Below are 11,505 nucleotides of genomic sequence, written 5' to 3' on the forward strand. Positions count from 1 at the left end.
CAAATCATTGGGGATAAGAGCAATGGACTGATGACAAAAATAATACTGGCAACTAATGAGGTATGTTTAATTTCACAAGTTGAACCGGTATCAATAATTGAGGTATGTAAAGACGAATTTTGGTTAAAGGCTATGGAAGAAGAATTAGATCAGATTGAGAAAAATAACACATGGACTTTGGTTCTCCGGCCTAAAAATAAAAATGTTATTGGAACTAAATGGGTTTCTAGGAATAAATTGAATGAGGATGGTAAAGTTATAAGGAATAAGGCTAGATTGGTTTGTAAAGGATATTCTTAGAAGGAAGGAGTTGATTATGGAGAAACTTTTGCACCGGTAGCTAGGATTGAAGCTGTAAGATTATTTCTTGCCTATGTTGCTTATAAAAACTACAAGGTTTATCAGATGGATGTTAAATGTGCATTCTTGAATGGGGATCTTGATGAGGAAGTTTATATTGAGCAACCTGATGGTTTTTCACTATCAGATAATACTGATATGGTTTGCAGGTTAAGGAAAGCTTTATATGGATTGAAACAAGCACCTAGAGCATGGTATGCAAAGTTGGATAAATATCTTTTGAAGCTTGGTTTTACTAAGGGCGGTGCTGATAGTAATTTATATTATAAAATCAATAATGATAATATACTGATTGTTGAAGTATTTGTTGATGACATTATTTTTGGAGGTGAAGATAAATTATGCATAGAATTTTCTAAGAACATGGAGAAAGAATTTGAGATGTCTATGATTGGTGAGATGAATTTTTTCTTAGGTTTGCAGATTACTCAGACTGACAAAGGTATTTTTATCTATCAAACTAAATATGCTAAGGAATTGTTGAAAAAATTTGGTATGGGAGATTCTAATCCGGTAAGTACACCTATGGTTACAAGTGAGAAATTGACAAGGAAAAATGTTTTTGCACCGATAAATCCTACAAGATATAAATCTATGATTGGAGGTCTACTTTATTTGACTCAGACTAGGCCTGACATTATCAATGTTGTTTGTATTGTTTCAAGAAATCAGAGTGATCCTAGAGAAAATCATGAGATGGGGGTGAAAAGGATTTTTAGATACTTGCAAGGTACATCAAAATATGGTTTGTGGTATCCTAAGAATGACAACTTTACTTTATGTGCATATACAGATGCTGATTGGGCTGGAGATGTTGATGACCGGAACAGTATTTCCGGTGGAGCTTTCTTTCTTGGAAAGAAGTTGGTTTCATGGATCAGCAAGAAACGGTCATGTACTTCTTTATCTACTGTTGAAGCTGAGTATGTTGTTGCTGCTACTAATTGTACACAAGTTTTATGGATGAAGCAAATGTTGAAGGATATAAAGGTGGATTGTGATGCACTAGTATTTATTCATTGTAATAACTCTGCTGCTATTGATATATCAAAGAATCTGGTATTTCATTCTAAGACAAAGTATACATCTATCAAGTATAACTTTTTGAAGGAGAAGGTGGATGCAAATGAAGTTAAACTAGTTTATGTGAACACTAAAGAATAGATTGCAGATATTTTCACTAAACCTCCATCCAAGGAATCATTTGAGTACTCAAGAGACAGATTGGGGGTTTTTGCTCCTCCGGTAGAGACTTGATTGATGCGGTTTGGCATCAATCCAGCATGCATTATCAGAGATACTATTCATCTGGCATTGATGTGGGATGCTACTTCTCAGGGGGAGTGGTTAGCTTTGAGATTCAGAGGCTTATGTTTTTGCTTTGATATTTCTATCAGATTTCTGGCATTGATGCCAAAGGGGGAGAGATAGTGACATGCAAAAGAAATTCAGAACCTTACAAAGATATTATTCAAAGGGGGAGAGATATTGATATTCAGAGCTATATGTAGGAGATTAATGGTTGTCTTCCACAGGGGGAGACTTCTTTGGCATTTCTTGGTACTCAGATATTTTTCACATCTAGTGTTGCCATCAATGCCAAAGGGGGAGATTATTGGCCATTTGGTGGAATTGATTATGTGTTGCATTGATGTTTTGTCATTGATGTCAACACTAGCTGTCAGGATGCTTTACCGACACCCTTCTGGTCCCGACAGGTTGAGTAGTTTTTGGTTAACATGGATCTAACATGATCTAGTTGACTCTGGTATAATCTGGTGATGGAATTGACTTGTTCATAATTCTTATAATCTTATTTGGTCAGTTGGTTTTGGTTTGGTGATTGGATGTTATTTTGCTTACTTAGAAGATTGGTTTTTGGTTCCGACGAGGGTTTCACCGGCGAAGCTTTTTGGTGGAGATCTTTGATGCGTTGCATAATTGGTGTTGGTGCAACTTCTGATGGAGTTTCAGGATGTTGTTGGTGATCATATTCGATACTTGGCATTTGGAGATCATTATTGAAGCGTGTGGACCTATACTTGGTCCTGGTTGATCTAGGTTATGGACCAGCATTGATGGAACATGTGGATAGGACCTATTGTTGTATTTCTGGGATGTCTTATGTGTTGGATATTATTTGTTTTTGGTCTAAGGATGACATAGTTTGTAATTATGTAATTGGTTTATTGTTTGGTGGCCGACTTGACTGTTTATGGTCGAGGGTTTGTATAAATAAGATGCATGATCTCATTGTAGATCATCATGGTTATTGTAAGAGGCCATGGTCAAGGAATGTAATGTGTGAATAATGTAATATCATTCAAACAGAGGAGTTGGTCGATCATTGGAGATCGAATTGGGTTTGTAAGAGGATTTAGTCCTCCGATATTTAGCTTAACCAAAACTGTACTCAGGCATAGGAGATGCTATCTTTTGTAGTTCAACACTTCTTCGGATTGTAGTCTGGATTTGTATGTAGTTAGTGAGACTCCTTTTGTGATGAGTAGTGTTCTCTAGGTTGTTGGCCTTCCTGCAAGTGCAAGCCCCTTCATTGTAAATTCACATACTTATTGCAGAAGTATTATTTGATTGTGGGTCGACTTCCCATCGTGTTTTTACCCTTTACCCAGTTTTCCACGTACAAATCTTGGTGTTGTGTGGATGGCTTTTATTCTGTAATTATTGTTTATGCTTAATTGGATTAACTGCTATTTCGGTATTATTGTTTTGGGTTTTGGTATTGTAGTTTTAAATTGCTAATGCTTCCAGTAATTTGTGACAACTGATTCACCCCCCCTCTTAGTTGTCTTCCGGTTATCTGAACTGTCTAACAGTGTGTCCCTGACAACATCAATGCTGCCCAATTTCAAGCCCTCATTGGAAATCACATTGCCCAACAACACCTTGTTTTCACTTCCAATGATGATCCCGCAGATGAGGACCATAACAAACCATTTCATATTGAAGCCCTTATCCATAAACACAAGGTTAAACGCATCTTTATAGATGGTGGATCTGGACTCAATCTTTGTACATACAAGTTAAAAAATCGATTGGGGCTTTCTGAGGACCTGGTTGATACATCAACAAGAATCACAATCAAAGCCTATTATGATGCAGAAAGGGTTTCTAAAGGAATGATTTTTTTGCCTCTTCAAGTGGGCCCTGTTACAATTGAGACCCCTTGCCAAGTCCTAGATCTTGATCTCCTCTATAACATCCTCCTCGAACACCCATGGATTCATTCCCTTCAAGCCATTCCTTCCACTTATCATCAATGCATCAAATTCCCCTTCAATGGTAGAGAGATCAATATCAAAGGTGATCCACAACCCTTTCAATACTGCAAGCTCTTAGAGGGGAAACATCCATATCATTTCCCGTTAAATAGACCCTCTCCAACTCCCCCATCTGATGCATCTAAAGTCACCTCCACCTCATCTCAAACAGAGCCCAAAGTCAAGATCCTGGACAATGGTTGTGGAGAATACAAACTTGAGGATGTCTTATTAATAGGTACTCTCCCTTTGTCTCCCAAATCGTTTAGTAAGCCCAAAGAAATTAAAAAAGATTAAAAACCTGTTATACAATTCAAGGACACTACCTTCAAAAAATGGGGTCCACTTGATGAGGAAAGTCTAGAGATAGATGTTTCTTCATGGTTGTACCAGGAAGAAGATGAAGATCCAACACAAATACCTAAGATGATGTATCCAAAAATGTCAGCCATAGTGGAGAAGATGGGTTATAAAAGACACGGCCTAGGGTTGGAAGAGAAAGGAATCAAAGCACCAATAAATCCCATCTTATACAAGTATAACAAGGGCTTGGGTTATACTCCAGTGCCTAAGATCACTATGACTAGTGCCCCTTCAAGTCTTTCTTTGGATTTCTAAGACTCTGATGAAGAGGGGTTCCATGAAATGCCTTTTGAATACGAAGCTGACATCTTCTTTGACACCCACGTCAACACCATCACCCCCATAACCCCTTCCACCCCACACGAACTACAACTTGTTCACCCTAAACTTATAGATTGGGACCAACAAGACAAACCCGCTTTAGACATCTGAGTCGATGATGATGCTCTCATGATTCTCTTGACTATGTGCAATTTGGAAGACTGCAACAAAGTTTATGGGATTAAATTACATGAAAAAGGATACTTTAGTAGTCAGGTCAATGCCCTTAGTCGCAAAAAAGGTAATAAAAAGAAAAATCATGATTCCCTAGGTGAAAACCTCCCTAAGGCACCTTTGGATGAGGAAAAAGTAAAAACAAAGGGCGTATCCAAAAGTGAAAACTTGGATTAGCCACTTGAGGATGAGGGACTTGACCTTCCTACCATTGTTCATACTCAGCAGGACATGTCAACTTTACTGATAGAAGAAACATACATTATCAATATGGGCACCGAAGACACTCCAAAGAACGTGCTCATTGCCAAGTCCTTGACGGATCAAGAGAGATGGGACTTTATCAATTTTCTCACAGGAACAAAGATCAATTTCGCCTGGTCATATGCTGACATGCTAGGCCTAGATCCCGACTTGGTAGTTCACAATCTTGATGTTCATCCAAATGCAAAACAAGTAAAGAAGAAGTTATGCAAGATGCATCCACACATTGCACTCCTTGTCAAAGTAGAACTTCAAAAGATGTTGGATGTTGGATTCATAAAACCAATAGACTATCCTGAGTGGGTATCCAACATTGTACCTGTTAGCAAACCTGTTGGGGGCATCCACATTTGCATAGATTTTAGAGATTTGAATAAAGCTTTCCCTAAGGATGATTTCCCGCTCCCTAATATAGACATGATTGTAGACCTCACAACAGGACATGAAATGTTATCACTTATGGACAGATTTTCCCGATACAATCATCAAGATCACAGAGGAAGACCAACACAAATTAACATTCACAACACCATGGGGCACCTTTTGTTATCAAGTCATTCCTTTTGGTCTTAAGAACGTCGAAGCTACATACCAACGAGCAATGAAAACAATTTTCCATGATCTCTTGCACAAAATCATGGAGGATTATGTGGACGATCTTCTATGAAAATCCAAGACAATACATGAGCACATCCCTATCCTAAGGCAAATCTTCGAAAGATTGGAAAAATACAAATTGCACCTAAATCCCAAGAAAAATGTCTTTAGTGTTACATCGGGGAAACTGTTAGGTTTTATTGTTTCCCACAGAGGCATAGAAGTTGATCTTGTAAAAGTGAAAGCTATCATGGAAATGCCTCCCCCCAAGACCCTTAATCTATCAGACGCTTCATTTCACAACTTGCAGACAAATGTCACCCATTTACTCACCTATTATGAAAGGATACCAAATTCAAAAGGGACTTCCTGTGTCAAAAGCCTTTTGAGAAACTTAAAGAATATCTTGCATCGCCTCCAGTTCGTATGCCTCCTATTCTAGGGAATCCACTTCTTTTGTACATATCTACTACTGCAATGGCATTGGGGGCATTATTGGCACATACAGATGATCAAGGAAAGGAGCATGCTATATACTATGTTAGTCACACATTAGTAGGGTATGAGCTCAATTATACCCCTATTGAAAGAGAATGCTTAGCACTTGTCTTTAACACACAAAAGCTTTGACACTACATGCTTAACAATAAAACAAAATTGATTGCTAAGATCGACCCTCTCAAGTACCTCTTGTCAAAGGTTGCTCTCACAGGTAGAATTGCTAAATGGGTCATCTTGTTAAGTCAATTTGACATCGAATACATGGATAGAAAAGCAATCAAAGGATGGGTAATAGTAGATTAGCTAGTTGATGCCCCACTTCCAAGAGATCACCTGATCCTCATAGAATTTCTGGATGAATTGATAATGACTATCACTACATCCTCCACATGGTAGTTATACTTTGATGGTTGTTGCACCCAAAATGGATCGAGGGTAGGAATATTGTTGATCACACCTCAAGGAGATTACATCCCTAAATAATACAAGATAGCCTTTGCATGCACCAACAACATAGCAGAGTATGAGACACTAATCATTGGCCTGCGCCTGGCTAGCCAATAGAAGATATTGGAATTGCATGTCTATGGTGATTCCCAACTTGTCATTAAACAAGTCAATGATCAGTATCAAACAAAAGATGACAAGCTTCTTCCTTACCGTAGTATGGTTGAAGACCTGAAGAAAAATTTCACGTCAATCAAGTTTGATCAGATTCCACGTACCAACAATAGAGCTACAGATGCAATGACCACTATGGGTTCCCTCCTTCAAATGTTGACACATAGTAAAAAAATGCGAGTTTTTGGTCAAGCAACTCTTCATACCGGCATATGATTTATTAGAGTCTAAAACGGTGTGTGTATTCATTGGTCTCGAATCCCCCTGGTATCAAGAGGCCTTCACTTCTGTAAGAGATAACACCATTCCCCCACACCTCACCAAAACCGAACAACAAACCTTTATCTATTGATGTGCTTGTTATACTATCCTTGGAGACACCCTATTCAGAAGGCATTTTGATGGTTCCCTCCTAAGGTGTTTAGACAGACTAGAGGTTGAATGGGCACTACATGAAGTGCACAAAGGTATCTGTGGGGCACACTCATGTGGTCTCAATTTGGCTAAGAATCTCTTGCGAACGAGATACTACTGGCCTACAATGGAAGTGGATGCATACAATTATGTCAAGAAATGTATCCCTTGTCAGAAACATGGTGACAAGATCCACGCTCCATCACAAGATTTGCAACCTTTTATCACACCCTGGCCCTTCTCACAGTGGGGACTCGATCTCATTGGGGAAATCCACCATACATCCCCCAACAGTCATAAATTTATCATCGCCGCCACTGAATACTTTACCAAGTGGGTGGAGGCTATCCCTCTTACCTTCACCACTAGTAAACAGATCTCTAAATTCATTCTGAATTATTTAATTTGCTGATATGGAATTCCCAAGGTTATCATCACAGATAATGGCAGACCTTTGAAAACTCAGGATGTTAAAGAGCTTTGTCAGAAGTTTGATATCCAACACCGCTTCTCCGCCCCCTATTACCCACAAGGTAACGACCAAGTTGAGACTTCTAATAAAAACTTTATCAAAATTCTTAAAAAGACAGTCAATGAAGTTGGTCGTGACTGGCACCTCCAATTCCATCTTGCTCTAGCAGCTTACCGCACCTCCATCTTGCTTTGTGGGTTTACCACACCTTCATCTGCACACCCACAAGTGCCACTCCATATTCCCTCATCTTCGGCTCTAAAGTTGTGCTCCCTCTAGAGATCGAGATCCCCTCCCTAAGGGTGTCATTACAGAAAATCCTTCCAGATGAGGAATACAGAGTTGCCAAGTTGCAAGAGCTAGAATTGTTGGATGAAAGACCTCTCAAGGTCATAAACCATCTCTAGGTATATCAGAATTGCCTACGCTTGAGTTACAACAAGAAATTCAGAACCCAAGAATTTGACGTTGGTGATCTTGTCCTAATGGAAAATTAGAGAAACCTTCATGAACAAGAGAAGAAAGGAAAGTTTGAGCCTAATTGCCTTGGACCCTATGTAATCACAACAAAGTATGGGTCAGGGGCATATCAGTTAGCTACTCCTGAAGGAGATCCTTTGGATGAGCTGATGAACATCATACACTTGAAGAGATTCTATGCCTAGTCCTCAGAAGGTCACCAACTGTCTTAAAATCTCAAAAATTAAAAAATCAAGAAAAATATGAAAAAATGAGAAAAAGATCCCAAAAAAAGATCGTGACTCTGGTGAAAACTTGGTAAACAAGCACTTTGTCACAATAAAAAAAATTAAAAAATGAAAAAAGAAAAAAGTAAATAAAAATAATCGTCCATCAGTGAAAACCACTTTGTGGCACTATGGGCAAGTACCTTGGTGAAAACCTGCATGCAAGCGTCAAGGTAAATAATCTGAATCCATCATCTATCAGGAGAGACTTGATCCCCATCGCTTACCCATCAGATCTCCGTAGCATTCACCCACTCCTAGCAGAATAACCACTCGCATAATGATGAGTCTTTGCTTGAATCATGAATAAGGGTTTCTTCCATCAAACTGAGCTTTGTCCCACCTCTTGAGCTTGTGCCTCCATGTGAGCTTCATCAAGTATTGGTGTTAGTCCTATGTCCATAGGTTGGTCCTCATGGTCATCTGGTCAATTGCTTAGATAATCTTATCCACCTTATCCTCTGCCCTTGGGATGAATCCTTCCCTCGCCCGACAATTTAATCTTTTATCCCAATCCTACTCTTGGCAAGAAATGACAATTGGTTATGTATGGGTGACTTGTTTGATTTTTTGGATTTTCATTTTTGACTTGCAACTTTTGCCCTACGACAACTCTTATCTACAACTGCCTAGATCCTCAATATCTAGGTATGTTTACGATGGGTGTATACTGGGGCATGTTTCATAGCATGGCGTGTATGGGATCTCTCTTGTATGAACCAGCGACCTGGTACTAGTATTTATCAACACTTACCTTGTTGTGTACAAGGGATATATGTGTGTTTGCGGGTTTCCTTGCACGTTCCCACAACTTTGTATCTATGAGCCAATCCACGCCTTGGGTTTCTCATGACATCCCAGTTCCTATAATCAGTGGTGTGGGCTACCTAGGGTGACATCAAACTAGGTTGGCTCTCCACATATTTTGTGCACAATTCCCCCCATCATTTCCATTTGGCATTATCGTCAAATCCTCAAAATTTTCCCCATCTAACATCTATGTGGAGTCTTCAATCCCCCCTATTCCTCTATCCTACTTAAGGTCATTGTATTATGATTGGCATATTCACAAATAAATTTTACATTATTCATATACGTGTTTTTTTATTGCATTAATCATTTAGGTTGCATCTCAAATTTTGTTATTTAATGTGCATCTCGAATTTTGTTCTTTAACGTGCATCTCAAATTTTGCTATTCATTTAGGTTGCATCACTTAGATTGCATTTCAAATTCTGTTGCATTTTTTTATCACTTAGTTTGCATCCAAATTTTGTTCCATCATTTTAGGTTTCAAATTTTGTTGCATTATAAGTATATATGTTCATTTCATTATCATTGCATCAAATTATCATTACATTGCATATTTATTTTCTTATCACATCACATATCCATTGCATTATATATCCATTTTAGATTAATCCATTAAATCACATTATGCATTCTCAAGATCATCAAAAAAATCTCAAAAACATAGACAACCATCCTGCATCCATCAAAGGGTCAATAGCATATCATAAACACATGCATGAATATTCATCCTGCATCCATCAAAATGTTAGTAACACATCACAAGCATATGAATATTTAAGCATCCATCCTGCATCACAAATAGGTCAGCGCAATAAATCCATAATCATCATCCATAAATCACATTAGGAAATAATAAATAGAGTCCATCATAATGTTCATAACAAGGTACATGTATAGCCGCCGCCAAAATCATATATATACATCTCAAAATGAATATATTAGTCATGATACAATGATCACCTCGAAGGGTCAAAAATAACACATAATTCAAAATCAAGATAGCTCTCTCCACTTATCTCCCCAGCCCCCTGCTCCCCCTATCCTAGGTGGTCTGAAACCCACCAATCCCCCTATCTGTTGACTCTGCGTAGGACGTTAGATGTGGGTCCTGTGGGAGCGTACACTCTTGGTGTATGGGGCTACTCTCTGTTTTGCTAGTACCACCCCATGGTATAATCCCCTATAGTAAGTCGCCTCCCGACCTTCCCTCTCCCTTTGATGCATCATATCCGAGTACATCTGCCCAAGCCCTACGAGGACCAACATCTTTTGTGTTGCATCTCTCTCCCCCTATAGACGTGTAGCATCTACCTCTGCCCTATGAACTCTGGCTCGCAGCCCCTCCAACTCCCCATCCTGCTGTCGTAAGGCATATTGTAGCTCCCCAATGGAAGTCCCTGACCTGGCCTCCTCCAGCATCCTCTCAGACTCCTCCCTGTCCCTCTGCATGTCATCTACCTTTGTCCTCACAGTCTGGAGGTTCTTCGTCAAATCACCAATTTCTCATCGTAGCCTCTCCACCTCCGCCTCCAAGCTCTCCCTCCTCGCCCTCTTGATCCACACCTCATCCTCGAATGAGTGTAGCCTCACCTTGGTGGAATCTCTCTACTGCAGGAGCCTATAAAAATCTACCTGCGATACCCCTTCTCCAAACTCTGGCCCTGCACCTTGTACCTATATCTCTGGTATGTCCATAGGAACCACCTCATCCATCCCACCCTCTCCTCCCCTGACTGCTTCCCCTATCACTGTTTCTGCTACATGTACCTATACCACCGTTGGCTCTCTCTCGTGTACTATCCCCTTATGTTGTCTCATAGCACCCCTGTCTGCTCCTTCCAAAACCTTGTCACCAGGTGCATCCTCCTCCCCACCGACCACCTCATCGACTGTCGATTGTATCTCATCGTCCTCCAAAACTCCCAGAATGGTAAGACGCACCGGTAGGTGCACCTCCCACCAGCTCCTATATCTTTTGGCCATCCCCGGATCCTCTCCTACACCCCTCCACTCATCCCACACCAAAGAAGTTGTTGTCTAGAAGCTCGTCCTCCCCTCTAGTGGACTCACGATCTAACCCCACCTGCCAACCTCTCGTGTCATCCGAGGGTATAGTGGTATGTCCCCCACTATATCCTGCACCTGCCCAAACTATCGAGCTACCTTGTAAGGTGCATTCTACTCCATAACATACATTCATCGACCAAAGAGCCACATCTCCAAGCCAACCCAATGTAGCTGCCAATCCCCCCTCCATCTCTTGCAATCCAAAAATGGTCGCCATGTGAACTCCATGAGCTTGTCAAAAACGTGGCACTAGAACCAGATAGCTCCTATCCGTGTATAATGCAAAGGGCCCATGTACCTATCAACATAAGGATGTCGAGCTCGCCTATCTTGTACACCCAATGGTCATGTCACCACAATATGATCCCAAGCCCATATGTGTAGAAGAGTGCTCCTGCAAACAGACTGACATAGTCCTTGTACACTACAAGATGCATTTCGTGATAAAGCTGAGCCAGCATCGCAATTCCCCAAGCATACTCTGCATAGTCCTGAACCATGTAGTAGACAC

Source organism: Cryptomeria japonica, chromosome 4 (assembly GCF_030272615.1).
Source record: "Cryptomeria japonica chromosome 4, Sugi_1.0, whole genome shotgun sequence".
NCBI classification, from domain to species: Eukaryota; Viridiplantae; Streptophyta; class Pinopsida; order Cupressales; family Cupressaceae; genus Cryptomeria; species Cryptomeria japonica.